The following is a 27,259-nucleotide window of genomic DNA, read 5'->3' on the forward strand; positions in this document are numbered from 1 at the left end:
GTAGAAGCATCCGATGAGGACTGTGATCATCCCATCCTCTTTAGTTTTCTTTAAAAAGAAAAAAAAAAAAAGGATCATCACAGAAATCTGCAAAATGAATTGAGAGGAAAGTCTATAGCCCCCTGCCCTGGAGGGAAAGGGCCTGCTGAGGATCTTTCTAGGCATAACCTTCCACTTGTCCCTAGCACCCCTTGGGTAGTCGCGCCTTTCCCCCTGAGCCTCTACTGCATAAAAGGAAGGTCAGAAAGCAAGAGCCAGTTGTGTATTGATTCAACAAACTTCACTGAGCATCTACTGTGTGCTAGAACCTGTGCTAAGTGCTGGGGATATGAAAGTGGCTAAAGGAGGGGTCCAGCAGCGGTGGGTACCTGGGCTTGCACAGATGGCCCCTCAGCAGCCGGGCCCCCAAACAAACCTCATAACCTTTCTGAACTTCGGTCTCCTGGTCTGCAAAATGGGAACAATAAATGCTATGGACTAAGAGGATGATTATTGAGATGAGATGAGATGTGGAATGTGCGTAGAGCATTTAGACGGTAGTGAAGAAATGATAGATGCTGCTGATGGTGATGGTGACCATAGGGCAGATGAAGACAAAGTTCTTCCCCTTGGGGAAGCCCTAGGACACTCCAGAAGCCCAGAGTGGGGCCCTGAGATTCCCTGGGGGGCCTGGATAGCAGGCTTCTAGAGGAGGCAGCTCTTGGTTGTGTGAAGGGAAGGGAGCCCACCAGGCAGGCTGTCGATTCGGATGGACTGGGCCTCTGCTGTCATCACCACAACCCTCAAACCTTGGGGGTTTGACGTGTGTGATTTTTTTCTTGTTCACACACAAGCCTTGTATGTCCAGAGACTTAAGATCCAGCTGTCCTCCTTGTAATGGCTCAGTGACTGAGGCTGCCATCGCCTGGGGTCCACTACCTCGCCAGCAAGCACACGGAGCTCCCACCGCTCCTCTAGGCTTCAGCCAGAAATGTCATCCTCCTGCCAGCACACTGGCCAGAACTCATCACGTGGCCAATCTAACTGCAAGGGGTGCTGGGAAATCCAGGGGAGCACATGGATCCTCAGTCAGCAATAAATGTGTGCCGCTCAGACGGGGATGGGGAGGGCCTCCCAGACTGGAGGAGCAATATATTCAAAGGCCCAGGGCCCAGAGGGAGGAGGGTATCTGGGAAACTGTGAGCAGCTCGGGGTTCCTGCAGCACTGAGAGCAAGAAAGGAAGGAGGGGTTGGGAGCCGAGTGGTGGTAAGGATGTGACAGTGGGTCAAGCTAGAGAGTGCTGGCTGCAGTGGATGGGGGGTGGGGGGTAGGCGGGAGGCAAAAGGCTGGAATGGTTGGAGGTTGGAGGTTGGAGGCCAGAGCTGGAATCTGCAGGAGGCCAGTAGAGGCCTGAGTTGGGGCCACGGCAACAGGACAAGAGAGGAGAGGATGTGTCCTTGAGCTATCAACAAGTGGGATCAAGAGACCAGCTAAAACTTAGGGGAGGGAGAGGGCAGGAGTTCAGGGTAATTCCAACCTCTGCATTTGGGTGATTGCCTTTCCCTGAGATGGCCATCAGGGAGGCGGCTTTGGGGGGAAATGGGGAGGGGGGCTCAGTGGTGCATCCAGTGGGATGCAATATTCTAGGGCTTTCAAGAGAGACCACAGCCGTCCCTGGCAGAGCCATGCTAGGCCCTGCTCGGAGGAGGAGGAGGCAGCCGCCAGCCAGTCCTACAAGAACTAGAGGGAGGCTGACAGATTAAAAAGCACCATCTGTTATCTCAGCCCCTGAAGTTCTGATCAATTTTCAGTCTGCGAGTTTCCAATGGGCGGGGGGAGCGGGGCAGAGGTAGGACAAAAAATTGAGGTGCTAATTGCCACCAGCAGAAGTACACCCTTAAGGCAGGGGACAAGCCACCCGGCTGGGGTGGGGAGTGGGGGCCCACCCTTCAATATCCTGCTTTGTAATTGTGGAGGTAATTGAGATGTGATTGACCCCCTGGGCTCTGGGATTGGGATTCCAATCTATGCTGAAGGGCTCCCTCCTGAAAGTGGCTCTCTCAGCGAGCCCCTCCGCAGACAGGAGCTGTTCCCATAAGCATCATAAAAAGCCTCGTGCATTATTAAGTAGCAGAGGTACTATCCGAGTGCCCCAAGTTCTTTTCTGTTTTTCCAGCCTGCGTTCCGGCATTTCTTTCTTTTTTAATAATAAATTTATTTTTTATTGGTGTTCAATTTGCCAACATACAGAATAACACCCAGTGCTCATCCCGTCAAGTGCCCCCCTCAGTGCCTGCCACCCAGTCACCCCCACCCCCCGCCACCTCCCCTTCCACCACCCCTAGTTCGTTTCCCAGAGTTAGGAGTCTTCCATGTTCTGTCTCCCTTTCTGATATTTCCCACTTATTTTTTCTCCTTTCCCCTTTATTCCCTTTCACAATTATTTATATTCCCCAAATGAATGAGACCATATAATGTTTGTCCTTCTCCGATTGACTTATTTCACTCGTTCTGGCATTTCAAAGGCTCCTTTCAAGTCCGCATAGACCCACAGGTCGACCTCCAGGGAGGAGTCCCCCCACCCCCAACAGGGAGACTATGAGGATGAATCAGAGGTGGGCCTTTTACAAGGCCATCAATACTTGCATTTGATTCTGGCCATTTTGCAGGAGGGTAAATGGAGGTGCAGAGGCGTTAAGTCCTCTGCTTGGCTCACTAGGAGAGTGAAGCTGGGGACAGAAGTGCCACTCTGGTTTATGTAAGTCATGGCTGCAGGTCCTCTGCAGAGGGAAGACCCAAGCCCTGCTACAAAAGCCGAGGGGTCCTCCCGAATGACTTGGCCCAGAGGTGGCAGGCGTGGGAAATACAGCCACACTTGCCTGAGCCTCTCTGCCCCGTAGAAAGGCCCGGCTGCCTTTTATTAAACAGAGGACTATTCAACAATAAATATTTCTCACACAGGGCCGGAGAAGTTACCACGGTTGGCTCCTGCCCAGCCTGCCTGAGTCAGCAGGAAATTAGCCAAGGTGCAGAAAACCTTGTGTTCTGTGGTCTCGGTGTGTTATTTTTTAAATACCGGGCTGGAAAGCAACAACGACTGAAAAACACACGTGAATGCCACCATCTCTGTGGGTTTCTAATCCCGGGGAAAAGCGGGTCAGGATCCTGGGGTGCCGGGAACATCCTGGGGGTGGAAGGCTGGGTGCATGAACGTTACAAGGGATTTGGAAAGGCGTCCAAGACAGAGCTTCCCAACCTCAGTTTCTTACCTATGAAATGGGTCGAAGAACATCTACTCTCAGGGCTGGAGGGAGGTTGAGATTTTCCGCGAAGTAAAGAGGGTTTTTGGCGGGGAGAGCATTAGCCTGGGGTTTAATCCTTCCAGTTACACTTTTTAGTGGAGTCTGAGCAAGAACTGCCCCCTTTCAGAGCTACTGCTTCATTTATAAAAATGGTGCATTAGTATTTCCCATCTGGATCTTTATTTTATTTTTTTTAAAGACTTTATTTACCTGAGAGAGAGAAGAGAGTGTGTGCAGGAGTGGGGTGGGGGTGGCGGGAGGAGGGGCAGATGGAGAAGGAGAAGCAGACTCCTCACTGAGCAGGGCGCCCCATGTGGGGCTCGATCCCAGGGCCCTGGATCATGATCTGAGCCAAGACAGAGATGTTTAATCGACTGAGCCACCCGGGCACCCCTCTTGTATAGATATTTAAAAGCTGGAGTTGGGGGCTCAAAGACTGGACAAATATGAAAGTTTGTAAATTGTGAAGCCCCAGGCATGCCCAATGTGGGATTTGTTGGTGCTGCTGTGACCGTAGCACTTCGCCCGGAGCAGGTCCTGACGGCGTGTCCAGCTGCAGGTGAGACCTTGTTTATTTATGTTGGGCTTTTAGCCGAGACTAGGGACAGCTCCTTGGTTGGGGCTTAACAGAAAAGGGTTGGTTCTGTCCATCCCTTCCATAATTGATATTCCAAATAAGAATCATACAGTCGTTTCTATGAATATTTGATTCCTTGAATCTTCAAATATCAGCTCAGCTCTCGGGCTGAAGTGAAAGAAGAAATCATTGTTTTTACAATGACCCGAGCCAGGAAGGCAGCTCTAGGTCCTGGTCACAGCCTGAAAACTAATGACTCAGTTTGGTCGCTGAGATGTGTGATGTATGCGTCAGTGTCAGTGGCTCCTGGCGAGAGAGAGAAATGTCACTCAGCTCCTTGGAGGCAGACGTTTGAAGGCACCGGCTCCTCGAGAGCCCCGAGCCCCTGAGAGGCAGGAAGGAAGCCCCGTGTGAAGGCTGCACCCACGGCTCCTGGAAGCCCGGCCCCCCGAGGATGGGAGAGGGTGACTCTAGGCTTCATGTCCAGTGCAGCTTCCCCGAGTGGGTGCCTGTGGGAGGCAGGCAAGGACCAGGACTCAGGTGGCATACATCCCCATCCTCTTGGTGTAAGAATGATGGGTCTTCCTGGCTCTGGGAAGGGGGACGCCAGGCCCAGAGGCCTCTCTGCCCAGGAAAGGTCCTTCTTACTTCTTGGCTTCTTGGGTCCTGGGCTCCTCCCTCCCAGAATTCTCCCTCCCGAGGGGCCAACCAGAGGCCAGATACATCACATTTACCGTGATACAGCCTGGCGTGGGCCAGGCAATAAAAGGAGTAAACAAGAGATGACGAATGGCTCAGAGGACTTAATCGTAACATCGTCATCTGAAAATGGCTCACAGTCCTTGTTGGCATGTGCTACTGGTGAATAAATATGTGAATCAGGAGTGAGGTGACTGGTGGCTCTCTCAGGCTCTTGAAAGAGACTCCTGACTGAGTGCTCCACCCTTTTGGTGCTAACCTGCTAGGGTAGGACACCTGGCCCATTTCTGGGATGAGGGGGGACCTCGAACAGAGCACTGAATCAAGGGGCAATGGGCCCTACCCTGTCTCCTGCTGTGCCACTGGTAAAGCTGTGTGCCTCTGGCCAACTACATGAGCCTCAGTTTGCTAACGTGTAAAATGGGGCAATATCCTCTTACCCTCACCCCGGCCATCACAGCTTAGCTGGTGTCTGGAAGTCACTGGTTTAAAGCTACAGAGGTTGTGATCCATGGACATCTTTCCTGTCTCCTGCAATCTGACTGGGTTGGCTCCTAATGTGTTGAACATTCCCCCCCCTAGATTTAGTTGCCAATTCAATATTGTTTTGCAAATTGGGCTATTTCACAATAATACTCAGATTTCTGGCTCCCATGCTTCATCTAGCAGGAACCGGGAGCCAGCTGCTTCCTGGGATGGTGTGTGAGCTCCGTGGTGCCTCAGACCCCACCATTCCCTATCGGATACCTTGGTCTGCTTTGGCAGTGTCTCAGTCTAAGGTGATGGGCCAGGCCCCAGCACAGTGCCTGGATGCATGTCTTCCTCTGTCTCTTTGTAGTACTGAGGCTGGGAGAGCACCTGGTACTCCTGGGGAGGGACTGGTTCTCCTTTTGCTCCTTTTCCCTGTGGCCTCCATCCTGCCAGGCAATTGGCCCATCTTCTCACTCTGTCCATATCCTTGAGAGGCTGGGACAGGCTGGAGACCAGGCCTCTGAGAGATGCCAGGAGGTCAGGAGGCCTAACCCCACCACTGACCAGAAGGGCCCACAGCTCAATTCTGGATCGATGGCCCAGCTGTGAAGCCAGCCTCCTGTCTCAGCCTCTTCAGTGCTCAGGATGCCTAAGATTTAGAAGGTGACAAAGCAGGGCACCGTTAAGCAGCCAACTCTGGATTTCGGCTCAGGTTGTGATCTTGGGGTCGTGGGATCGAGCCCTGCATTGGGCTCTGTGCTTGGCATGGAGTTTGCTTATCCCTCCCTTTGTTCCTCCCCGTGTTTGCACACACATGTGCTCTTTCTCTAAAAGAAAGAAAGAAGGAAGGAAGGAAGGAAGGAAGGAAGGAAGGAAGGAAGGAAGGAAGGAAGGGAGAGAGAGAGAAAGAAAGAAAGAAAGAAAGAAAGAAAGAAAGAAAGAAAAAGGAAGGAAGGAAGGAAGGAAGGAAGGAAGGAAGGAAGGAAGGAAGGAAGGAAGGAAGGAAGGAAAAAATCTTAAAAAAAAAAAAAAAAGAAGTATCTGACAAAGCCACCTGCAGTCTCTTCTATATCTGGGAGGGGAGGTGGTGCGCCAGGAGGCAAAACGCCTTAGTTGGTCATTCAGTGAAGGTGGAGGCCTAGGCTTTTTCCCAGGGCGGGCTTGCAGCTGAGGGTGGAGGTGTGAGCAGTGCTTGGGGTCTTGAGTCCTAAGGGGTGGCAGGAGGACAATTTAGAGAAGGAGGTCAAGGTGCCCAAGCAAGGGGAGAGGCATCAAAAGTAGGCTTAGAACCCAAGCTTTCTTGCCTAAAGCAGCTCTCCCAGCTGGTCCCTCTTCACCCCCTGGCCCCTCCCTGACGCCCCCAGACAGCACACCACTGTTCCAGGTGGGGCCACTGCAGGGTCGGAAGGTGACTCAGAGCTCCTCTGACCACAGAGGCTATTAGGGATGCATGGATCCGGTGTTAAATACAACTTACTGAGTTGCTTACTGCTTTGTGCTTACTGAGAAAGATTTAAAGAAAGTTGATAAGTCTTCTCAAAAATGTATGCCAGTGAGGGGCACCTGGGTGGCTCAGCTGGTTAAATATCTGCCTTGGGCTCAGATCCTGATCTCTGGGTCATGGGATCGAGCCCTTTGAGGGGCTCTCGGCTCAGCAGGGAGTCTGTTTCTCCCTCTCTCTGCCCCTCCTCCCCCCATGCGTGCTCTCTCTCCCTTTCTCTTCCTCTCAAATAAATAAAATCTCAAAAAAAAAAAAAAAAAAAAAAACCAAAACCTTACACCAATGAGAAAGTCCACTGAGCCCTTCCCTTAAATTCTGATACTTGCTAATCTCCTTGTTAACAAGGAGAAAATACCCATCAGTACCTGGCTGGGGTTTAATCACCTTGTTTTCTTTTAATTATATTTACTTTTTGATCATCTCTTATAGCAAATGAGAGTGGCCTTTCCATCCCTTCAAAATTCATTTGAAAAGCTCTTTTTATTGTGGACGTTTCCAAGCTCAGACCCAAAACGGAGATGGGTGCCTGACAGCCCACCTCCAGCGTCAACCATCATCGTCGGCCCGTGGCCAATGTCGTTCCTCTATTCCCCTGACTCTGCGCACACTTCATTATGGAAGCAACTCCCCACTTTGTCAGTGTGTTTCAGGATGTAAATCGCTTCCCCGTGAGTGTGTGGAAAGAACGCAGTAAAGTAAATCATCGCACAGGGAGATCCAGAAGGAGCAAAAGCTGAGAGTTGCCGGAATGCCTGGGAGTTGGGACCCTTGCCTGGGCCAGCTTCTTATGCGTGAGACACCTGTCCCCCATGGGCCCGGGGTCCGGGGCCCCAGGACAGGCACCTGGTTCTTTCTGTCTCTATCCTTTCCGATGGCGGGGGGGCTTCCAGAGGGCAAGGGTGCCATCTCAGAAGCTCAGCGGGGAGCATCCCCCACACACTCAGGAAATGTTTGCTGAAGGAATGGTCTGCAGGAGAGACCAGCCTATTGGACTTCCTTTTTTTTTTTTTTTTTAAGATTTTATTTATTCATTCACAAGACACACACACACACACACAGAGGCAGAGATATAGGAAGAGGGAGAAGCAGGCTCCCTGTGGGGAGCCCGATGTGGGACTTGATCCCAGGACCCCAGGATCATGACCTGAGCCAAAAGCAGACGCTCAACCACTGAACCACCCAGGTGCCCCCCTATTGGACTTCCTAACACAGATGGGTGGTCGGGTGAACTTTAACTGACCCCCATCACCTTTGTCCCTAGTGTCCTGCTTGTGAATGTGCTGGTTACATAGCAAAAAGGACCTTGCAGGTAGTTGAAGTCAACCTTCAGAGAGGGAGGTCACCGTGCATTACTAACATCCCAAATTCTCCTTGGTGGACTCAGAGTAACCACAGGAGCCCCAAAAGCAAGCAGAAGAGAAAGGCAGGGGAGAGCACATGAAAAGATGCAGGGGGGCCCCTAGGAGGAGAGAGAGCACCCCGGTTGATAACCACCGAGGAAATGGGCACCTCAGTGACTGCAAGGAAACGAATATTGCCAACAACCTGAATGAGCTTGGAGGTGGTTCCTTCCCCAGGACCCGTGCATGAGAGCCCAGCCTCGCTGGCACCGTGACTTCATTCTCCTGAGACCTGGAGCAGAGAGCCCGCCAGACTTCTGACCTACAGAGCTCCAAGGTGACAGATGGATGTTGTCTTCAGCCGCTAAGTTTGGGGTAATTTGTTTCACAGCAGTGGAAGGCTGATAACGGATAGGGAACACTTTCTGCCGCTTCTCATTGATGGCATAATCAAGATCCGAATGACCCCCTTTGGCGAGAGCATAGTCTCAAGAGATAATCCAGTTCCCCACTTCATGTCAGGAGCAGGGAAGTGAGGTCCAGAGAAGGGAAGCCTCCCCCCACCCCCCAGGGTCTCAGAGCAAACCAGGGGGTCATCCAATTGCAGAACCTGAGCCTGGGGACTGGAAGCCCATTCACTAAGTACCCGAGTGCACCGAGCAAGGTTCAGCCGGGTTGGAGGGGAGGCCCCCTGAACCAGGTGCTCACTTCCTCCTAGCACCCCACACTGCACCATAGCCACAGCCACACTCACTGGGCTTTGTTCAGGGTCTTTGTTTTTTTGCTTAGACAACAGAAATTTGTTTTCTGGGATTCCCCGGGTGGTTCAGTGGTTGAGCGTCTGCCTCTGGCTCAGGGTGTGCTCCTGGAGTCCTGGGGATCGAGTCCCACATTGGGCTCCCTGCAAGGAGCCTGCTTCTCCCTCTGCCTGTGGCTCTGCCTCTCTCTCTCTGTGTCTCATGAATAAATAAATGAAATCTTAAAAAAAAAAAAAAAAAGAAATTTGTTTTCCCCCAGTTCTGGAGGCTGGGAAGTCAAAGATCAAGGTACCTCCCAGGTGGATCCCAGCCTGATGCTTCTCGTGGCTTGCAGGTGGCTGCCTTCCCACTGTGTGCTTCCATGACATCTTTGTGCATGCTTGGGAGACACATCTCTCTCTCCCTTTTCTCATAGGGCCACCAACCCTATAGGATTAAAGCAACAACAGAAGTAAATCTGATTGGTCACCACTGGAGGATGCTGGACAACCAAACCCTGCTTTTGAAAACAGTAAATGAAAGAATTTTTTACCTTTAAAATTAAGCATTTACCTTGCCTTCTCTTTACCAACTGTACCACAAGGTAAAACAGCAGTGGACAAGGGAAACTTCACTTTTATACAAGTATTCCATCTGATAAATGAAGAAAGAATAGTGGATTTTGAATATTAGAATTTTGGATTTAGAAACATTGTTAGCTATTAACATCACAAGAAGAAAGACAACCAGAGGTCATGTGCTCCACACACCACCATCCACCAAGCCTTCTTGCCAAAAATATCTGAGTCTGACCAACCAAGCCTGTATGACATCTTCTCTCTCTCTTTTTTAGAGACTCATTTTTTTAAAATTTTAGACAGAATGTGAGGGGTTGGGGGTGTGGAGGGGCAGAGGGAGAGGGAGAGAGAAAATCCCCAGCTGACTCCCCACTGAGCGTGGAGCCTGATGAGGGGGAGGCTTGATCTCATGACTCTGAAATCATGACCTGAACCAAAATCACAAGTTGGATCCACAACCGACTGAGCCACCCAGGTGTCTCAGGAATCCAAATTTTTAAAACCTCCCAGGCTTCTAAGGTGAGCCAGGCTTTGGGAAGAGGACAGTGGGTAACTGGAGGCCAAAGTGCTAAAGAAGACACTGGGACTTTGGCACCAGGCACCTGGGCAGGTGTGTGGTGGGGACCTGCACAGAAAGGGCTGTTGCAGAGCCTGAAGTGGGTCTGGATTGGACTCAGCAGCGAAGCCGGGCAGGGAGGGAGTGCAAATCGTGAACAGCCGCTCAGAGCCTCTGCGTGTGGGCGTCATTCCCATTACCCTCCCCGGCACTGCTTTGTAACATTTGACTGCATTAAATGCTCAGCCAGGAGAATGAAATGTATTTAGAAGGCTCAGGTATTTCACATCTAGGGCAGGCAATGCTGCTCTAAATTTACCAAGTCAACAGCTCATTTTTGCTGTTGGGTAGATTGTAGATCTTAGGACAGAAGCAAGTGAAAATGCTACCGGCTATAAACTTTCACCTTATTGGCAAAATGTCTATTATGCAGCTAGAAACACCTAGTTAATCGGCGCTGCCCTTCCACAATTGGTAGCAGCAGAGTCTCTGGCGGTGACAGCAATGACATTATGTCTCTTTCATCACCCGCACGTTCTTTGTATCGCCAATTACTGGCCCTTCATTCACTCCTGGCCTCAGACGCTGCAGGATAAAGAGGCTCTTCCCATGGTGCTGTCGTGGCTCAGATCAGCTGGGGTCCTCAACTGATTTGCCTTCAGGTTTTTGCCCTGGCTTTTGGGCTCTCCGATCTTCATTGGTGGGGAAGACATCTGATTCTAGGAAATTGTGAGAATCGTAGGAAGCTAAGTCTGATGGGCAAGGCACCAATCAAGCCAGGAGATTCCAGCTGGGTCATTGACCAGGCATTTAGCGGGTGTATCTGCAAGGCCAGGCTCTGAGCTGGGGCCGGGAATTCTGACACTCACAGGACCTTGCTCTGCCCTCCCTTCCAGGACTTCCAGCCGCTCAGTTCGGACTTCTCAGGTGATGCTTTCAGGCTGCAGCAGCACCTAAGGCGTAAGGGAGCTGCCCCTGGGGGAGGAGGCCGAGCTCAGGGTGCACACACAGGTTCCGATGACTGTCTCAAACTGGCCCCGTTCCTTTCTTCGTGGGAGTTTCGATGCAGAGCTGAAGTCTGCAGCTTTAAGGAACCACAATTTGTTATTACCCTAAATCCGGTAGAGGTTTTGGATCGGGTGTAGGAAATTTTCACAAGAACCTAAATTTCACGTCGATTTGTGATGGATTAGCATACCAAAATTGGCGTAAAGTGCACTTAATGGATGCATTACTGCAGAAGGGATCTGTCTAACCAGAGCATTTCTAAATTTATGAAATTGAAATGCACTTCAGGTTACCGAGCAGTCTAAATTTGTCAAAGTCACAGGGCTGGAGGCAGGTCGTTGCTGGTGGTGGAGATCCGAAGCCAGGTCCGCTGAACTGCATTCGAGAGCCTGTGCGCTGGTCCCCATGGACCCCTCACACCCAGGTGCAGGCCCTCCACACATAGGCGACTCCCCGCAGCCCTCCACCCCCATGCAGTCCCTTTGGAAACCACCTCAGCTGTGGGAACAGGTGAAAGTGAACTGAAACTCCATCCCAGTGTCTGCTAATGTGCTAATTGAATATGAAGGTGTTAGCTGATAGCTAGGGCCTTTAGGTATCTAACATTGGGTTTTCTTTTGTGGGCTTTTACATTTTATTAGGGGGTGCCTGGAAGACCCCAAATGCTCAAGCCTCAATACTTTAATGGTGGAATGACCAATGACAAGGTTGCTGTTGGTTGAGCCTGGCCTTGTTTCCTTTCTTCCCCAGTGGTCTGCGGTCCCCACTTTCAAATAATGGCTCCAGTTCCCAGAATCATGATTCACATCCCTTAATATCCCCAAAAAAGGGACTTTCTACAGCAATTCCTCTTGAATTTGTAGCTCCGTAAAATGCCAGACTGTAGCTTTCAAGTCTTTCCCCCTCCAGTTGGAGACACAAAGTCCAGAGAGGGAGACAGCTGGTGGCTGGAGCAGAACCTGGGTCTTCTGAGCCTCAGTATTTCCCCAGTACTTAGCACATAGCTGGCATGGAGAGTGGCCCAAGCTGCTTTCACCCCTTTACTTGGTTCTCACTACACTATCCCATCAGGCGTGCCTGCCATTAAATTGAATTCATTGGCATCAGCTCACACGAATCTACAGATTTGGGCCCTTCCCCTATGTGGTTTGGTTTCAAAGCCTCTGTTCTTGCCTGAGAAATGAGGATCAGTCATACTGGCTCATTTTTGGCTTACAAGGCTGTGGTGAGGGTCAAGTGATGTAGCATGCAAAAGTGCTTAGCAGAGCGCTTCTCACATGGTGGGGCTCCAGAGGTCCTCATGTTTAGGAGGGGATGGAGACACAGACATCTTAGTGGCTCCAACATTTACTCCAGTGTGTGGCATGGAGCAGGTGTTTGGGGAATGGCTGCTGAATGAATGAGGGAGTGAATGAATGTCACTCGGTCACCATGGTAGGTCCCTGGCTTTTCAGTCTCTGATGTCCTCGTAGTGTCTTGTATAGTCTTTATTTGAGCAATACTGGTTCACTTGTTCACAAGTGTGCAAGGGCCTATTCACAACCTTGGTCAAAAAATTTATTATGTGGGGGATCCCTGGGTGGCTCAGTGGTTTCCCGCCTGCCTTTGGCCCAGGGCGCAATCCTGGAGTCCCGGGATCGAGTCCCGCGTCGGGCTCCCGGCATGGAGCCTGCTTCTCCCTCTGCCTGTGTCTCTGCCTCTCTCTCTCTCTCTCTATGTCTATCATAAATAAATAAAAATAAATCTTAAAAAAATTTATTATATGACTGTTATGGATGGAATTACTTTCAATAATGTTGATTGCTGATCACAACAAATATTTCTGAGCTCTTACTATGTCCCAAGAATTGTGCTTAGTATTTTTCAAACATTTTGTCATGAATCTTCACACGAGCCCGCCAAGGGAATGCATCAGTCAGCTACTGTCGTGATAATGCTGCGTAACAACCTCTGGCATTCAGTGGCTTACAGCAAGCATTTCCCCCTTTGCTCATGGGTCTGTAGGTTGGCTGAGGCAGTTCTGTGGCCAGCTATAGGTGGGGTGACTTTGTTCCGGGCTACCAGCTGAGTTCAGGTCTGCTCCATGTGTGTTCCTTCTGTGATGGAAGAGGCAGCAGCTTCTTGTGACATCTTCTCATTATAAGCCACCAGAGTACAAGACAGCAAGCCTAGCCCTGCAACACATCTCAATCTTCTTATTCAGTAACATTCCCTAAGATCTCATTGTCTAAAGCAAGTCATATGGCCAAGTCCAAAATCAAGGAATGGGGAAATATATTCCATGCTCTTTGAGGCCCCAACTAGGGTGTAGCAGTGTAATACCCCATGGGATCAGTTTAATTCGATTGACCACCAGTAGATGCTATTATTTATCCCAACTGAGGCACAGAAAGTCACATATACCCAACTAGTAGGTGTCAGAGATATGGCTTGAAACTGGGCAATTTAACTCCAGAATTATGGAAGGGCGTGCACATGGGGGAGGGGATATTTGTTTTCTTAAATTATCTTCATTTTTCCACCCATTATTAATTGACAGTGTCACACTGGCACCAACCTCCCTCACAGTTACGCATCTCACTGTCAATCCATCCGCTCACGGACACACATCTGGCATTTGGGGGTTCTCTCGACTCTCCAGAATAACAGACAAAGTGCAATTCTTGCATAATTTCGTGAAATGAATGCGGAGGGCAAAAAATTGCCCTCCAGTTAATCTCAGGCACGTGCATAAATACTTTTGGAAAGTCCCTAGTGGAATTCGTATCAAAGTGGTACCGAGATTTTACTTAAAAACAATTTGCTCCGTGTCAACCGTGATTTCTGACACCTGAATTTGAAAGTGATCCGGGTGGGCCCAGCGCCATCTCCATAACGGGGTCATGTGTTTACTTGGAGGGAGGAGAGGAAAGATGGAGGTATGTGTGGCCACGGAATAATGTTCCACACAGCCTTACAGGAGGGGATTTCCTCCTGCGTGTTTCCATAGAACCTTCCCTGTGTTTGTTTAAACCCATTGCACACTCTGGTCTGACAGCTGCCTGGCCCAGGGCCTCCCCGTACAACTGTACAACTAGCCCTCTTTAACAGCGCCCTGCACTGTGTCCCTCGATGCAATTACTTGAGTATATAAACTTCACTGAAAGGCAGGCTTTTCTTGGGAGCTAATAAATAAGCCCTAAAGCCACAACGTGTATAAGACCTTGAAAAATGGCATCATCATCTATTGGGAATTGTGAACCGTGCAAAAAGCAGCTCATTGTATTTTCAGAAAAAGGTTTTTGTTTAAAAAAATAATAATGAACAAAAGTCACCAAGTGGAGTCTACATGGAGAAAGCAATGCCGTCTGCCATTCTGAGGCTGGTCTCTTGCATCAATCTTTCTTCGCAGATTTTATGTAAGGGGCATTTATTTGCAGGAAAACAAGACACAGTTTTGAAGAACTCCCCTCTCATCCAGCTCCCCATCTGCAGTTATAATCCTCTGATTGTGACCTCCGCGTTAGTTGGGGGGAGGGAGGGGTGGATGCTGAGCATCACTTTTAGGACCCCAGGGCAGGCTAGGGTGTTTGGGGGGGGTGGTGGATAGGGGAAGTGAGATGAAGCCTCCTGAAATAGAGATCAGATTTTCAGAAGCAGAGGAGAGGCGGGCTGGGAAGGCAGGCCCAGGAAGCCCCCTTCAGCCGAGGGCCAGCACTCTGCAGCAGCACTTGGGAAACACTTTCAGCTTCACTTCTGGCTCCTCTGAGCACGAGGATGCTGGACCGTGGCCACGGGGACATGGGCAGGCAAAAGGCTGTGTGACTGAAGACAAAGATTTTTTTTTTTTCTTCCCAGTCCCTTGGACCGGTTTCCTGAGATGCTGGGCTCGGTGCCCCAAGCGCCCCTGGAGTTGAGTCTTCCCGAATCCAGGGTCTTTTTTATTTTTTTAAGCGATGGCATCTTGGGTCAAGAGTCGGGGAGTGGATCCCTGGGGCCGCTTCCTCGGCCTCGGCCAGCCCAGGTGGTTTTCTGGAGCGGGCGCGTCCGGGCCACTGCGGCAGGGCTCCGGGGCCCGCCGAGCCTGCCCCTCCCGGCAGAAGCAAGCCGGCTGGGCCAAGGAGCCCGGCAGGGCCTTGGCCTTCGCGGGCTGCAAAAATGCAACAGAGGGCGCAGAACCCACCAGCGCCGTGGCCTTGCATACCGATGCACGGGCTGGCTGCAGACCGCCAAGTTCCTTAAAAATGTCTCTGGCAGACCCGAGGGGTTTCGGTTTGCTTTCCATTTAGAATCACCGCATCACCCCCGCCGTGTTTACTTGGAGGGGGCGGGGGGCGGGGGGCGGGGACCCAACCCACCGCGCGGCGCACACGCCTTGATCTCACATTCCAGACTCGAGCCGCTGGGTGTCAGCGCGACATGGGGCGGGGGGAGGGTTCTCTTCGGAGGTTTCATTCGCCATCCGCACGTCACTCCCAAACTTTTCCTCCCTGCGCTCGGGGAGTCAGGTTGACGCGCCCCGGATGCGGGGCTCGAGGCGCGGGGCTGGGCGCGCTCCCGCGGGGCCCGAGCCGCACAGGCTCCGGGGCTGCGCTCGGGCTTCGCAGGTACAAGTTGGCGCGGGGCCGGGGCCGGGGCCGGGGCCGGGGCGGGCCGGGGCGGGGCGGGGCGGGGCGGGGGGGTCCGGCTCGGGGCTGCGGCGCCCCTCGGCGATCCGGCCGGGCGGCGCGGGCGGCGGCGGGGCTGGGCGTGGGGAGTCCGGGCCGGCGGAGCTGCGCGCAGCCTCCCTCCCCGGCGCTCCCGGCGCGGCGGCGGCGGCCCAGGCAGACAATGAACTTGCGAGCGCGCCGAGCCCAGGCAGGTTGGAGCCCCGCGTCGCTCGGCCCGGCCTCCCCGAGGCCCCGGCGCCCCGCCGCGTCCCGGCCGCCTCCGGGCGCCCCGCGCGCCGGGGACCCCGCGGGGAGGGCTGCGGGGCGGCGGCGCCGGGGCTCGCGTGCCCCCTGCCTGGCTCGGGAGCGTGCCGCCGGGGCTCGGGGGCCGCGGACCGGGAGCAGGGGTGGCGGCGCCGCGCACAGCCGGAGGCCGGACGCACGGACACCCCGGGGTCTCCGCGGCGCGCGCGCTGGGGGCGGTGGAGGGGGCGGGGATCTCCCCAGCCGGAGGCTCCGCTCCCCCTCCCCGCGCACTTCGGGGAAGTTTCCAGGCGCAGCCCCGGGCAGGTAAGCGGGGCGTCCGCCTCTGTGTCCCCGGCTCCGGCGGGAGCCGCCTCCCGAGCTCCCGCTCCAGTCCCGCGGCCGCTTCGGGCGGAGGAGGCCGCCGCTGGGACCCGGCTCCGGGGGGGGGACCCCGCGGGGGCGGCCGTGGGGGGAGACGGGGGCGCGGCCGGGCCCCGAGCGGCCTGAACTTTTGCTCCCGCCCCCTCCCCCGTCCTCGGGCCCTCCGCCCCGCCCCCCCCCCCCCCCCCGCGGCGGCCGTGGCTCGGGAGGCGCCGGGGCCCGGGGGTTGCCGGCGCTGCTCGGCGGGGGCGGCCCCGGGCGGCGGGGCGCGGGCGGCGGGGCGCGGGCAGCGGAGCGCGGCGGGTCGGAGCGGCCCCGGCGCGGGGGCGACGCGGGCGACCGTGCCGGGGCGCGGGGGCGTCGGGGTGAGTGTGCGGGAGGGGACGCCGCGTGGCGCACTGGCCCCCGCGGGCCCCGGGGTGGCGGGAGGGAGGCGCCCGGGGGGACGAACGTCGCCTTTGGGGAATGAATGAAGAGCCGTGACAGCGCCTGGAGACTCCTCGGGGCGAATGGCTGGGCCGGCGCGTGCGCGCGTGTCCAGGATTCGGAGCCGCCCGGGTCCTGGGCGGGGCGCCCCGTCGCGGCCCCGGGGCCCGCGTAGCCCCGCGCCCCGCGCCCCGCGCCCCGGCCCGGCCCCCTCGCGGCTGGAGAGCCCGGCGGCACCCAAGGCTGGGCTCGGTTGCCGGCTGCTGGCGGCTGGATGTCTGCGCCGCGCGTGGGGAGGTTGGAGAAGCAGGCGGCAAGGCTGAGACTAGCTCCTGTGGAGGGGGGACCCCCCCCGTTCCCCCATTCCCCGCGTGCACTGGGTGGGTCAGTGGCACGGAGTTTGGGGCATGAAGTTGTGCTCTCGGGAAGCCCCAGGACGCCCCGCCCCGTGAAGGGACTTGGCGCGCCGATCAGTGACACTGAGCAGCGAGCTCCGGTTCCAGGCTCTTCGCTGGGTCCCCAGCCCCTTTATCAGCTGCGGTTGCTCTGAGCGCAGCCACCCGGCGACGGAGCAGAAAGCCACCTTGAGGGCATCTGCACCCCCTGCGGCACCCCCACCCCCACCCCGCAGGAAACTGAGGTCTGGAGATTTGCCCCAAGTTCCTCTCCAGCACCTTACCACTCGGCTCCTCACCCTGGCTTTCCTGCCCACGACCCCCCGCCCCCCGCTTTTGCAAAATCAGGAATCCTCCCTTACAGAAGATGGCACTTATTAATTTTACAAACTGCATGTTGAATCAGGATGGTTTAATTGGTACCTAAATACCTAGGAGTCATATAGGATTTTGCTTAAAATAGCGAGTGAATAAAAATACCTTTTAATTAGGTAGTTTTTAATCAGGTAAGTTTTTGTCTACAATACTCCCGGAAGACTGGCAGGAAAATGGTCTTCCTGCCTCCTCCTGGATGGGGAGCGTGAGCCAGCCAGGTGAGGCCGCTTGCTGTGGTCTCCCTCTCCGTGTATATTTGAGCCAGAAGTGGAGCTGCAGGTCTGGCCTTCCCTTCAAGGTCTGGCTCCCCAGGAGAACCGTCTCTAGGGCCCTGGGAAGGAAATTCGACATTGTCTTTTCTCTTCGGATCATTGCATGACTGTAGTGAGCTGGCTCGTGGTGGAAGCAAGCAGCCAGCATTAATTTATCCAGGACATGGGAGGAGGGAGTGGTGGGAGAGTGAGGGCACGTTTGCCCCCACTGTGCCTTGCTTTTCTCTGATGACTAGAGCTTGTGATGCCTGAACCACTGTCTTGGCCGGGGATCCCAGCACTGTCACAGTGGCTTCTGTGAGGGCTGCTCTTTCTGCACCTTTCTCTCTTCTGTCTCTGCTGGCCCTGGCCAGGAGAGGCATTTGGTTTTCCACCTGCCAGAAAGAGAGAGGATTAATCTCTGCATCTGGAAGAGGCAGTGTTTGCGGGAGAGGTTAGGAGGTGGATTGTGCTTATTTGGTGTTTGGAGGAGAGCGTAAAAGAATCTCCCAAGTTAGCCAGCTGGGCCACAGGAACCCCAGGCCCTTTGAATCTGCACTGTGAGAAGCTTTAGACTCGTACCAGGTCGTGATTAGACTGTGGTTGTCCCAAGGCCACCTAGGGCCCAGCTGGAAATTGCTCTTGAAAGTGTAGGAGGAGTGTGAGGGGAGGGAGATTCTGGAGCTACCTGAGTAGGTGAGCCCCATAGGGGGCAGCTTTGACTCAGGCTTGGCCAGTTGGGGAAGAATGGACTTGCAGGTCTTGTTAATCTTCAAGAGAATTTTCAAGCGTGGATATTCAAGCGTGTGCTCAAGTTCTAGAATTGGACAAAAAGGTTGGGGCGGGTCCAGTGCCAGGGGGTTTGAAGCTTGACATCTGGCCCTGTGTATGTGTAATGGGAGGAGTGTCCCACCGTGGGAGATGTGACACATGATAGAAATGGGCTCAGAGCCCCAAGGGCTCAGAGACTAAGAGTTGACGGGTCTCCACGTGGCTGTGGCCCAAGCCGGGCTTCTTCATGTGTTTGTGTATCATGTACTCAGTGAGTGGCTACTTGATGAGCTCCCGTCAAGTGACGTGCCAAAACTTTTCATATAATTTCATTTACCAAATAGATCCCATGATGGAACATCTGGGGATGGTACGGTTATAGGACAGGCCCAGCCCCGGCCCCTGCAGGATGGGGAGTACCAGAAGTACCTGTGCCAGATGGACAAATAAACCTCGAGTCAGGAGGGAGAGTATGGCAAGAACGGTGCTGGAAGGGGTGGGTTGTTCGGTGCTGGAGATGGTGGGTTGTTGGGGAGGAGTCTCCTTTTACAGATGTGGAAATCTGGGCTCAGAACAGTTGGGTGACTTGCCCAAGAGCCGGAAAGTGGAGAGTCAGTCTAGGTCTCTGATGCCTAGCTCCTGGGCCTGCTTTTTCTCCCCCACTATGCTGTGCGGGGGGCCTCTTGGACGCTCCCAGGTGAATCCACACCCTCTGTGGTTGGCAGCTCTCACTTTTCCTGTCTGCTTCTTTGGAATCCATCCCCTTACCGGGGCCTCAGTAGGTCCAGGATTGCAGAGATGCCATTTGGAACCATGTGTCAGAGAGAGAGAGAGAGGACTTTCCTTAAATTCTAAAAGCAGAAGCTATGTTTGTTTAAACGTAGTGGCTGACACGGGAGGGTCATTTCTGGGAGCAGTCAAGCGGCGGTCACTCTTTAGCGGCGTGTCATTTAGAAGTGATCCTTCCCAGTGATCGTGGAGAATACTGCAGCCTGTCTTCCCCCCACCCTGCCACCCCAGTCTGTATGTTGGGAGGCTCGAGAGCGATATTCACTTCCTTCCATGGGTGATTTCGTTTCTGTCGTGTGAATCGGGAGATTGTGTTCTCACTTAGCCCACCAGGTATCGGGAGGCTGAATGTTTGGACATGCACAATGTATTTCTTTATTGTTCTCAAGTGCTGAGATCTGATTTCCTTACTGAGGCGCCCCTTCTTTACAGTAAAGCCCTGGGAGACGATGACCCGTGTTTTCACAGCACAAAACAAAGCATAAAGGTGGCAGGTACCTAGTTAGTCTATCCCATCTAGAGAGCTGAGAAGAAGAGTGAAGGTTTTGTGTTGATTTGGGCCAATACAGATTAAAAAAAATTTTTTTTAACCTATGGGGGTTGGGGAGGTAGACAGTCATGACAGCTGTCATTTGCTGGGTCCCTACTAGTTCCCAGCTGGCCCTGAGCCAGGCAGGTCAGATCGCTGTCCCCCCCTCTTTTGTTTCAATTAGAGGGTGGGGAGGTTGTTTGAGATCACCCAGACCAAGTTTTCAGCCTTCCAGCTGTACAGGAGGAGGGATGAAGAAATGACAGCAGAAGAGGGTAGAGAATAACAATCGTGGCCTCCCCAAAAGGGGAAGGCGAGCGTGAATCAGCAAGTGGTTAAGTTAGGGGGAGGTGGCCACGGAAAGGGGGTTCTCGGACTCTGCTGGTTTCAAAAGGGATGTGAGGCCTCGAGTGGCGTCTCTTTCATCCCTGGCAGCGATGTGCAGCATTTAGGTGGCCCCAGGTGTGGGCCTTGGGCCAGGTGCGCAGGGGCCTAGGGGCAGCACTGGGCATCAGGGCAGCACCCAATTAGTGGGCGAGGCAGAGCTTGCACAAGGCAGTTACATAAGGCTGCTGAGAGCGTGGCAGGGCATGGTTAGCAGCTCTGGGGTTGGAGAGGCCTGGGGTGACTTCATGCCCTGGCCTGACAGCTGCTGTCCTATACATGCATTGACACCTGCCAGGTGCTTGGAGGAGTGCCTGGCATACAGTAGGCACTCATAAACGTCAGCCCTTGTGGTATTTCTTGAGCTCTAGAGCTCGTAACCAGGGGCAGAGGATGTCTCTGAACTCCCTGAAATTGCACGTACAACTTTTGATGCAGATGGTAGATGCGTGTACTTTGGGGTTAGGAGGCATGATTTCTAGCAAATTCTACCCCAGAGGGCTTCTCTGACACCTCATAAGGCCAGGAGCCCCAGGACACCCAGATCCTATTCGGGGTTTTCTTCGGCTGGTTGCTTCCCCCTCTCGGGGCTATTTCTTCTTGTGTGCGAGGGGCTGGATGAACAGCCTCTTTCTGACCCTTTCAGCTCACACTGTGGGCAGGCTGTGGATCCGTGGGGTTGTGTTCCCACTGGTCAGAATTAAGCAGGGGGCAGATGGGGCAGGTCTCCCCGGAAACGTGCTGGGTGGCTTGCTTTTGAATGTGACGTCTTGAGCCCCACTGTAAGCTTAAAAGGGTCCTGAGCAGGCTCGCGGGGGGAGGGCCCTCTGGCTGGGGCGGGCTCTCTCTCCCTGACACCTATGCCACGTCTCTAGAGCTCGTCCTGGTCCAGGACTTTTGGGTCTCAGAAGAAAGTGAGGTTGGCAGATCCTCAGAAGCAGAGGGTGTCATTATAATGGAAACTTGGACACTCTCCAGAATTGTGTTTGTGATGAAAATATTGAAGCAGGCAGCCTAGTCACCCAGGTGCCTGGGAAATACCCCAACATGGGCAAATAATTAGATACAGACCGGCCGCAATTATTTTTTCCTGCAGTGTGCCGGGACCTGGTGGTTTCACGTTTTCTCTTGAAAGGGAATATGCTCCTACTACTGATCCGTTTGCTCCCTGTGGCAAACATGTCAGTGGTGGGCTCGGTGCGGGAGGCAAGACCACGGGGGCTGGTGAAAGCGTCCCTCCCGGGCCAGCCCTGGGTCAAGGGACGGTTCTGTCCTGCTCTACTGTGGCCTCGTAGGGACCCGCCCCAAGGGCCTGGGCCTGGCGCACCTTTGCTGTGAGCTTGGAAGCTGCGTCCCAGACTCTGGGAAGGTGGGATGTCGTGTCATCCCCTTGCTGAAAGGGGCTGGGTAGCTCTGTCTGCCCCTCGTGACACCCGTTTCCTTACGCTGATGCAAGTGAAGCTCAGCCTGCACCTTCATGTGTGCGGTGAACCAAGTGTTCGGTGCCTCCACGCAGACCTTCTTTTACCCCAGGTAAAACTCCCTTGGAGGCCCCAGGAGCGCAGCGTGGGTGGTGGGTGAGCCTGGGCAAGTCCCTCCTCTGTTTCTTTCTTCTGTTACCCATGACCCTGGGCAAGTGGCTTGACCTTCCCTGATGAGCCTCAGTTTGCTCATCGGTAAGGAGGGGGTTAATAATTTCTACTTTGTATTGTGTTTTGAGTATTAGAGGTCACAGAACTTAGGGCTCAAGGGGTCTCCCCACGTCGAACTCCTCTTCCTGGCCGTCCGTCCCTGCTTGAAGCTGACGTCAGAGAAATGTGCCTGAACTGGTGGGCAGGCGGGCCTCGTGGCCCTGAACAGAGGGCATTGGGCAGGGGCGCCGACTATTGCCCCGGTGCTCCCCACCCCCAGGTCATAGGCAGAGTGGGAAAGCTGCAGCTCCCCCCGGGGCAGCCTCCTCCTCCAGGGGCAGCTGGCAGGGCCAGATGCATTCTACGGGTGGGAGAAGGCAAGACCGGGCTCCTCATGCCCGGCTCCTCCCCCCAGGCTGCTGGGACAGTGTAGACACCCCCAGGTGCAGACACGCAGGCGGAGCGCCCTCTGTGCAGGAGGAAACATCGGGCATGGGCTAGGAGAGTCCCTTGCGGACAGCGAGTAGTAATGCCGAGCCCTGGGCCTGGTCCTTGATGGGGGTTGACAGATGGGGCCCATGAGGACAGGGGGGCATCGAGGTGAGGCGGCAAGACCTGTCAGTGACATGTTGTCACCTGCAGCACGTGGGAGTGATCACCGCGGTGAGATGATGATTCACTGGGCACCCCCAGGATGCATTCTAACTGCGAGGGGGGTCTCCCCAGGGGAGGTGCAGGCTCACCCAGAGCCTGGCCGGGAGAACGTCGTCCACCTCCTCTTGGCTCCCCACCAGGCCCCACAGCCCCCATCGCCTTCAGGAAACCTTTGCCAGGAAGTCACACCACGTCTGGCGCCTCTTCCCTGTGGCCCTCCATCCCTTATCCAAGCGCTGCTCTCCTCCTCTGAGCTGCATTCTACTCTGTCCAGCTCCACCTTGAGCCCAGTGCACTAGTCTCCTGGGTGCCACCTGCCCGCCCCAGCCTGGTGAGCCTCTCGAGGGTGCGGACGGTGTCTGGGAGGCCCGCTCATGGCTAGGCCCCTACGGAGTCTGGAGGGACTGGCGATGATTGAACTAATGCATCCACTGCAAATGATTCTTTCAAAAGCCCATTTTTCCTGGACTCTTCCTGGATTTTACATGGGCCCCTGGGTGTGACCCAGAGGATATCAAAGAGTCCCCAATTTGGTAGCACAGTATGGGAGTTAGCTTGCCACTAAATGTCTGAGAGTCAAGAGCCTAATGTAATAACCATGGATTTCCTGGCATTAGGTTTTTGGGCCATTAATTACTTTTTTTGTGTGTCTTGAGTGTCTTGGGGAGAACTGTTATGGACATTTGGTTGGCTTTTCAGAAATATAAACAGGAGCCATCCACTCAGGGAAGAAATGTGGGGGCTGTTAGCATTTCTTATAGCTGGCATAAATAGCTTGTCTTTAAGTTCCACGCGCCTTTGTTTGGAATGTAAATATTTGCATTAAAAATATAAAGTATATCCTGGCGTGTATTTATTGGGACCATAATTTCCAAACCTAAAATCAGACTATTGGTCTGCAGAGGATTATTTCCTCTGATTTGTGAACCTGTTTATATAGAGAGCCTTCCAGACGTACACACACAGAACCATATTTGCTTGTGCACGTGAGGGATTCCAGGGTTATTGGAGAGCAGGGCTGCCCTGGGGAATCTGGGCCGCTTGTGCTTCCCAGCATGCATTTCTGATCACGCTGTCTGTTCAGTTGCAGCCACTCTGAGGATGGCCAAGTTTTGGCCCAGGTCCCATGGGATCGGCTGGCTGCTCTGTCCTCAGTTTCCTGGACATCCAGGCAGGGGGTTGGCTGCAGCTGGCTCATCTCTGGGTCATGTAACCAGACGCTTGATTTTAGCATTGCTGTTGCTTTAGGATGATGTGGAGAAGAAGGAGGGCTTGGTGGCCATCCTGTGGTCTGGTGAAGAGAGCAGGAAGTTCTCATTTCTGGTTCATGGCTGAACTCCAAAGGCCTCTGTTGGATGTCATCCTCCATTAGATTCTTGGGGACAGTTTGGCTTTTTATTCAAGTGTGAAGAACAGCCTGCTTTGTCAGATACTTGCTGGAGATGGAATATTACCATTTCACCTGTCTCTGCCCTCTTCTACTGAGTGAGGGGTTGGGGGCTGCAGTTGGGCCAGGCCAGGATGATGTTTCCTGATGTTTTGTGAATATGTGTATGTGTGTGTGTGTGTGTGTGTGTGTGTTGGAGGGTGGAGGGAGTTGTTCTCAAAACCCTCTGTGGCAGCCCTGGTTAGAAACCCTGCCTCCCAAAGTCTCAACAAATGGAGAAGTAGAGGTCCGCTGCCCTGTTGGGAGACAACCAACCTGGGTGATAGGCCAGCTCCAAATCTAGGCTTGACCCACACCTGGCAAGCTCTCCATCATCACAGGGTGGAGGGCAGAGGGGAAGGGGGCATGGCCCCTGGTTGCCTAGTACCAGGGCCCATTTGTCCCTGCTTCCCAGCCATCCAGGCTCTTTACCTTGGGTGGGGCCGACTCCTCTTCATATGCTGCACCTGTTACCTTAGCACCGGACTTAGTTGAGGTAGCAAGAGTCCTCCATCTTGCCTTCCCCATCTCCATCTTGCAGAGGGCATAGCGTCCTCATTATAGGAGTTCAGGCCTCCCTGTGCTTGGGAGCTCTTCCTTCTTGGGCTCCCCAGATGCTGAGCCCGACATGGGAGAGGAAGTGAGGGACAGAGGTAGTCTGAGGGGAGAGGCTTGCAGAACCAGGGCTCAAACCCCCACGCTGCCCTGGGCTATCCAGTGTTAGGCATGGAAGTTCCTCTGGTTGGTTCTTACTTTGACCCATCAGTGAACATTCCTTATTCCTTATCCTAGTCCTTTTTGTCCGGCCTTAGAAATAGTGAGCCCTTTGGAAGGACTACTTCCTGTGTGCCTGGGTGTTCTTGATCTGCGGGAAACTCACAGTTGCCTTTTCTGTGGGCCTCTTTAACCTGACCCACAGTGATGTAAGCCTCCCCCCCCCATATTCTCTGTCACGGTTCTTAATAAAGATCGCATGATCCTGGAAGGCCTGGGTGTGCAGCCCCACAGTGGGCCAGTAACCCAAGAGCGCTGTTCCAAAAGTCAGAGGAAATAGTTGCTTTTAGGACATGCTGAACTTGCCTTAGCATGTTATCAGTCTTATTGGAATAAATAAGAGGATGAAGGGACGCTCCGATTAATGAGAGTGGGAGCAGCCTGACCTTTGTGACGTCCTAGCTGAAAAGCTATTTATACCCACTATTGCCGCAACTGTGAGAAACTAGACATGAGAGAAGAGTGGGCACTAAATGTGGCCTCCTCAGGAGCACCTCCCGGGCCAAAAAAAAAAAACCAAACCCAAAAAAACAAAAACAAAAACAAAAAACCCCAAAAACCCACCTGCCCACAGGTTGATGGTTGCAAATCCAAGGATCCTTTACATTGGAAAAACTTGACTCAGAGAATAAAAATGATGTATTAAAAGCTAGGTGAAATGATGTATTAAAAGCTTGGTTGCCGTTTGGGTGGTAGAAAGGAAATTTGCTTTCAGCTGTTAAAACTGAAACAAATTGGTAGACAAAAATGCAGGCCTGCCCACGTTTGAGTCAGCAGTGTTTTTGGTTTATGGAAGAAGCAGATTTACCCACTGAAAATTAGCTCTGTACCTTTTGGACCAGCCGTGAAGCTGCAAAACTGTTGAGGGAGGGGTGTGTGTATGCGCGTGCATGTGCCTGCGTGTGTGTGTGTGTGTGTGTATTTATCTTACAAAGTTCTCATCTGGTTTATTTTTAACAATTATGCAACAGACTTTTTTTTTTTTTTGGTCCATTCAACCTATTCTTTTTTTTAAAAAACAGCTCTATTGAGATGTAGTTCGCATACCACACGTTTAAATTAAATCCACCCATTTAAAGTATAGAAATCAGTAGTTTTGAGTATATTTACAGATACATGTGCAACCAGCATCACGTTCAATTTTAGAACATTTCATCATCTCAGAAAGAAGGCCTGTACCCGTTAGCTGTCAGCCCCCCGCCCCCCAGCCCTGAGCAGTGAGGATTCTACTTTTCCATCTCTGTCGGTTTCTCTGTTCTGGACTTTTGTAGGACGGGAATCGTGGAACACGTGTCTTTTGTGACTGGCTTCTTGCACTTGCCATCGTAGTTTCAGTTCACCATGTTGTAGCATGTTCAGTACTGAAGTCCTTTTGATGGCAGATCATATTCCGTTGTATGGTTAGACCATTTTTTAAAAAAGATTTTATTTATTTACTCATGAGAGACACAGAGAGAGGCAGAGACATAGACAAAGGGAGAAGCAGGCTCCATGCAGGGAGCCCGATGTGGGACTCGATCCCGGGATGCCAGGATCACGCCCTGAGCCAAAGGCAGATGCTCAATCACTGAGCCACCTGGGTGCTCCAAGACTATGTTTTTTATAAACGTTTGCATTTTCTCCATCTTTAATGTCTTATGAATAAGGTTGCTGTAAACATTCATGTACAAGTTTTTGTGTGGACACATGTCCATTTCTAAGGTTATAGTTTACATTTTTACTTGCTCTTTTTTTGAAAGATTTTATTTATTTGATAGAGGAAGAGAGGGAGAGAGCAGGGGAAGGGACAGAGGGAGAGGGGGAAGCAGGCTCCCCCCCACAGAGCAGGGAGCCGGACGCGGGGTTCGATCCCAGGACCCTGAGATCACGACTGAGCAGAAGGCAACTGATCAACCGACTGAGCCACCCAGGCGCCCCTTTACTTGCTCTTAATAAGAGTCATTTGCTTTTTTTACTTTTTTCCCTGGCCCTAGGGAAGGCGTAATCTTCAGATGGGTTTCTGTGCCCCTTCTGGATTGTCTGACTTTTAGAGCTTGGAAGGGCCTTCGGGGAATCATAGTGTAGCCACACGTTGTAACTGGGGAAACCGAGGCCCTCAGAGACCACACAGAGGCAGGACTGGATCCTGGTTTTCAGTCTGTCCACTTGCCCTGATCCTTCTTCCTGAACCCTTAGTTAAACTCCAGCTCATCCTCTTGCCTGGTGTGGGGTGGACCATGGGTGACCACCTTGCCAAGCCCGCTGTTGTCCCCCCCTCTGACCCGACAGAGGCCCGGGAATGGCTCATCCGCCCCCAGCTGCCAAACCAGAACTGGAACGTGCGGCGCCAGTGCCTTCTCATTCTTTTTCCCTGCGGCAATAGGAGGCCAACGCTTATCCGGGGAATAATTAAATTAGGAACCAATTCAGAGAATGAAATTTTATCTGATCTGGCTGAGCCTATAAACAAGGGGCTGTGGCTGTGACTTCAGGGTACATTATGAAGTTGTTCTTAAAACATTACACTGGGCCAGAGCATTGACAGACCCGCGCAGGCCAGCGGGGGCCCCTCCGGGGGCGCGGGCGGCTGGCGTGGCTAGGGGTTCACCCTGGAGTGTCGAGCTGTGTTACCAGACTAGGTTTTCTCGCACTCAGTTCCAGGTCCCGTTGAAGTTCTGATGCAGTAGATAGAAGTGTTTTAGGGCCTGAATGTTCTGGATGCTTCAGAAAGTCCATCTTCAAGATCCTCAGGGATACCTTTCACGTCGTCGTCAGGGACATCGTCCTGCACCTCTACACTGTGGTGAGAAGGTAACTTTGCAGGAAACCCACTGGCTCTAAGGTTGGGTGCTGAATTCAGAAACCCCCATG

At 53.3% G+C, this 27,259-nt stretch overlaps 1 protein-coding gene across 10 annotated transcripts in view; it reads left to right on the top strand.

Annotated features, from left to right (window-relative positions):
- The first annotated feature begins 15,146 nt into the window (after nucleotides 1–15,146).
- Nucleotides 15,147–27,259, top strand: part of CHST15 (carbohydrate sulfotransferase 15) — a 74,394-nt gene continuing 62,281 nt past the window's right edge. For 4 of the 10 annotated variants that reach the window (XM_077877302.1, XM_077877307.1, XM_077877300.1 and 1 more), the window contains exon 1: nucleotides 15,147–15,335. The gene's annotated coding sequence lies outside the window, so the exon portion shown is untranslated. Of the gene's footprint in view, nucleotides 15,336–15,475; nucleotides 15,586–15,808; nucleotides 15,948–26,905; nucleotides 27,200–27,259 lie in introns of those variants that run through there. The other 6 variants (XM_077877298.1, XM_077877299.1, XM_077877303.1 and 3 more) reach the window with 4 other exon arrangements.

Source organism: Canis aureus, chromosome 29 (assembly GCF_053574225.1).
Source record: "Canis aureus isolate CA01 chromosome 29, VMU_Caureus_v.1.0, whole genome shotgun sequence".
Classification (NCBI taxonomy): Eukaryota; Metazoa; Chordata; class Mammalia; order Carnivora; family Canidae; genus Canis; species Canis aureus.